Raw genomic sequence first — 5,274 nt, 5'->3', positions numbered from 1 at the left:
TGCAAAATGTCCCAAAAAACCTATATATTCAAAGCTAATTGAAACATAGCATATGGGCTCAGTATGAATCCCGTTGTTCTGTTAAAGTACCAGGAACCAGAAGTGCCTAATCCTGCTGATATTCATGCAGGCTTTTACACAACGTATGTATATACAGGCATTACTGAGAATCGACAAGGGTCTCTGGAGGACTAGTTGTTAGGCCACAGCACTCTCACCACTGTGGCCCAGGTTTGATTGTGGCCAAGGAACCAACCTCAGCAACTGGGTTATATGCACCAGTGATCTCTCAGTGCCAGTCCCAAGCCCGGATAAAATTGGGGATGGTGACATCCGGCTAAAATCTGTGCCAAACCAAATAAGTGGATCTGCTGTGGCAACACCTAGGAGGAGTAATTGAAAGATGAAAAACAACACTGAGTATCAGTGAGTTGGTGACAGTTTTGTCAAAGATTTTACTGATATCAGCATTTCCTTTCTCACATGAGAAGATTTTTGGGAGAAGCTGGGGTCTCTGCTCTGTCTTGAAAGAGTAGTAAAATGATGACCTCAGAAAACACATTTTGTCTTTTTATTTTTTATTTCTGCTGTTTCTTTTTTGCTTCCCAATTTTTTAAAATAATTCGTCGATCTGTTTAAAATAGCATTGTAGATTGTGCCAGCTGGTTAGTTCATACCCCACTTCGTAGTTCACTTTGTTATCAGATACCCAGTCTGAAACCTGGTTCTTGGAGAAATTTGTTGCTGATGTTATATTGCTGCTGATGTTGCTGATGTTATATGTGTCTTGTTGAGATGTACTGCTTCTCCATTTGCGCCTGTAGTCCTGGTAAAAAGAAATCCATTCTAATAATGTAGTCAAAGTCCTTAGACCATTTGCTGAACTTTTTCTGGCCACACTACATCAAAAGTTACTGTCTCAGTAACAGTGTTCCAGTGGATGTGACCCGGTACCGTTAACTTGAAAAGCACAATGACTCCTTTTTCTGCATTAAAAAAAAAAAATCCGGCTGTACAACCATTTAACAAACAACTGCTTTGTTTCTTTTAAAGTTAACTGATGGTGGTTATGTAGACTGTATACATCCTACTCTGCTAACCAGGTATTTTTTTTTTTATTTCAGCATCATTAACTCTTCCTGTTTTCTCAACAATAGCTCTTTGCAAACTCTCAACGCCACCATACTACCCTGGGTCTGACTGCGAATAATAAATAGTCTTCATCAAACGTTCAGTCATTTTGGAGTATCAGACCAACAATGATCAAACGCAGGTATAGATTTAGTATTTTATCTCAGAAAACTTATGATGTGAGTAAGGTTTACATATTGTATGCATTAAATATTAAATCAGGTAAACAAAGATTTTACCGTCATCAACATTTTCTTTTCTAATCAATTGTAAAACACACGTATCGGTTTCATAGGTTAAGATGAATAACACATGACTAGTTTTGCATTCAGAAGGTTCAGCAAACAAGAAAGATAAACCTTGTTGCACATAAGTGTGCAAAAGGATACATTATTTAATTTACATTTATTTAAGGATACATTATTCTTTACATTGAATAAAGAATCCCAGTTTTTAGTAAACTCTCGCATGTTCATGTTAACATTTCTAGTCGACAAACAAAGTCTTTATCAACAGGAAGATGATTAGTAAAAATATTTTGGTCGTTGACTCTCATTTCAACAATTCTTTGGCGCGCAGAGGTGAACTCAGTATTCAGGTCTTCCTCACAGTCAGAATAGACGTGGCATGTTTTGAAATTTCCCGTGTATGTGGCTGGTCAGGGGCTTCCGGAGAGGAGTGAAAAGTCTAATAGTCCACAAAGTAAAAATAATACACCTGGTCTATGCAAATTTCTTTTGGTTTCTCTTTGATCTAGATCAGACCAGTTTTGATGTGAGGCTCATCTCGCCAGCCGCAGAAGACGCCTTCGGCGATACCTTGAACTTTTTTAGAAGGATAGAGTGTGTTTGATACAGCTCAATTTCAGACCTCTAGCCACCTTGTATATCGACCACGGTTTAAACACCGATGTGTAGGCATTCATCTGCAGATAGCACATGTCGGGTTCAATCAAACACGTGTTGGAGTTGACTCGGGTTATTACTCATGCAGTCCAATAGATCTCCTGTCACCGCAAGGATGAACCTGGCTAGCACAGTGTTGGTTATGCACCCATCAATTGTCCGATAGTTTATTTTTCCTAGGGATTCGCCAATGTTTTTGCCAACTTCAAAACCCAAACTGGTCACATCATTATCCATGGTGCACCGACCGACTTGTAAAAATTGGGTCTGAATTCATGAGCCACACTGTTTGCTGATGCTCAGAAGGTTTTTAACTTAATATGTAGGCAGACTCATTTATATACCATATGAGAGGAGGCTTGGGAGAAGGTCGGGTTTCTGCTCAGGCTTGAAAGAATAATAAAATTTGCCAATGCCCAATACTGAAGCTTTTCATGCCCTAAAACTTTTTCAAATCTTCCCAAAGTAGATTTAACCTTTTTAAATCTGGACAGGTGCATCTGAACAAGCGGCCATAATTGAACACACAAAGAATCAACGTTATTCTATATCTATAAAGGTAAACTATCTCTCTCCTTCTCTCTCTCTCTCTCTCTCGCTCTTTCTGTGAGTGAGACTGTGTGTTTGTGTTGCTCATGGTTATAAAGCATATTTGATTTGTAATGAATTTTCACACTTAAATTTTCGAATTTTCGGTTGTTACAAAAACCACTTTCCCAAGCTCCTATCGCTGTGAAACTGCCTAAATAGCGTTTTCACCGCCTAAAGCGCACAACTCTGTTAGGACACACGTCTATAGTATTAATCCATTTTGTTAAATCATATTTTATGAATGATAACTTTAGGAACATGAATTTTGACTTTTTAAAATTTTATTAATGAACTATGCATTTTAATTAAAAAATCATGTTAAGAATCCTTTTTAATAAAAAAAAATGTGAAAAATGTTATTTGCCAGCAGATCAAGCACTTTAATATTCGCGTTGTCAGCTTCTAATGATATTTTGGCAGTTTCACAGCGATAGGAGCTCGTGAAAGTGGTTTTTCTGAAACACACAATTACTAAAGTGCATGATGTGTTTGCAAATCACATTTTTGACATCTATATTAAAAATTATACATAATGTTATTTTCTTTATTAAAATGTATTGCTCATTAATAAAATTTTAAAAAGTCAAAATTCATGTTAATAAAGTAATCAAACATCATTCATTATCATCAAACATGATTCAACAAAATGTATTAATACTGAAGATTTGTGTCCTAACAGAGTTGTGCTCTTTAGGCGCTGAAAACGCTATTTAGGCAGTTTCACAGCGATAGGAGCTTGGGAAAGTGTTTGTTCTGACAAACAAGAATATTTACGAGCGTAATGTGTTTGCAAAGCACATTTTTCACATCTATATATTAAAGATGATAATTAACATGACTTTTCAATTAAAATGCATAGTTGATTAATGAAATGTTAAAAAGTGAAAATGAATGTTTGAAAAGTCATTATTCATCAAATATGATTAGACAAAATCGATTTTGATTAGACAAAATCGATTAATACTAATCGATGTGTCCTAGCAGAGTTTAGCTCTTTAGGCGGTGAAAACGCTATTTAGGCAATTTGACAGCGATAGGAGCTTGGGAAAGTGGTTTTTCTGACAAACGCGAATATTTACAAGCATAATGTGTTTGCAAAGCACATTTTTCACATCTATATATTAAAGATGGTATTTAACATGACTTTTTAATTAAAATGCATAGTTTATTAATAAAACAAAAAAATGTTAAAACTACATAAAGTAATGTTTGAAAAGTCATTATTCATCAAATATGATTCAACAAAATGGATTAATACAATATAGGTGTGTGCTAACAGAGTTGTGCGCTTTAGGCGATGAAAACGCTATTCAGGCAGTTTCACAGCGATAGGAGCGTGAGAAGGTGTTTTTTCTGAAACACGCAAATATTAACGTGCATGTTGTGTTTGCAAAGCACATTTTTCACATCTATATATTAAAGATGATATTTAACATGACTTTTTAATTAAAATGCATAGTTCATTAATGAAATTTTAAAAAGTCAAAATGAATGTTTAAAAAGTCATTATTCATCAAACATGATTAGACAAAATGGATTAATACTATAGACGGGGGTCCGAACAGAGTTGTGCTGTTTAGGCGCTGAAAACGCTATTTAGGCAGTTTCACAGCGATAGGAGCTTGGGAAAGTGGTTTTTCTGACAAACAAGAATATTTACAAGCATAATGTGTTTGCAAATCACATTTTTCACATCTATATATTAAAGATGACATTTAACATGACTTTTTAATTAAAATGCATAGTTTACTAATAAAACATAAAAAATGTTAAAACTGCATAAATTAATGTTTGAAAAGTTATTATTCAACAAATATGATTCAACAAAATGGATTAATACAGTAGACGTGTGTCCTAACAGAGTTGTGTTCTTTATGCGCTGAAAACGCTATTTAGGCAGTTTCACAGCGATAGGAGCTTGGGAAAGTGGTTTTTCGGACAAACAAGAATATTTACAAGCATAATGTGTTTGCAAAGCACATTTTTAAGATCTATATAATAAAGATGACATTTAACATGACTTTTTAATTAAAATGCATAGTTTATTAATAAAACATAAAAAATGTTAAAACTACTTAAATTAATATTTGAAAAGTCATTATTCATCAAATATGATTAGACAAAATGGATTACTACAAAAGACGTGAGTCCTAACAGAGTTGTGCTCTTTATGCGATGAAAACGCTATTCAGGAAGTTTCACAGCGATAGGAGCTTGGGAAAGTGGTTTTTCTGACAAACAAGAATATTTACAATCATAATGTGTTTGCAAATCACATTTTTCACATCTATATATTAAAGATGATATTTAACATGACTTTTTAATTAAAATGCATAGTTTACTAATAAAACATAAAAAATGTTAAAACTACTTAAATTAATATTTGAATAGTCATTATAAATCAAATATCATTCAACAAAATGGATTAATAACCATATACGTGTGTCCTAAAAGAGTTGTGCTCTTTAGCCTCTGAAAACGCTATTCAGGCAGTTTCACAGCGATTGAAGCTTGGGAAAGTGGTTTTTCTGAAACACGCAAATATTAACGTGCATGTTGTGTTTCCAAAGCACATTTTTCACATCTATATATTAAAGATGATATTTAACATGACTTTTTCATTAAAATGCATAGTTTTTAAATAAAA

The sequence above is a fragment of the Pangasianodon hypophthalmus genome, chromosome 30, assembly GCF_027358585.1.
Source record: "Pangasianodon hypophthalmus isolate fPanHyp1 chromosome 30, fPanHyp1.pri, whole genome shotgun sequence".
Classification (NCBI taxonomy): domain Eukaryota; kingdom Metazoa; phylum Chordata; class Actinopteri; order Siluriformes; family Pangasiidae; genus Pangasianodon; species Pangasianodon hypophthalmus.
This window is presented reverse-complemented; position numbering follows the sequence as displayed.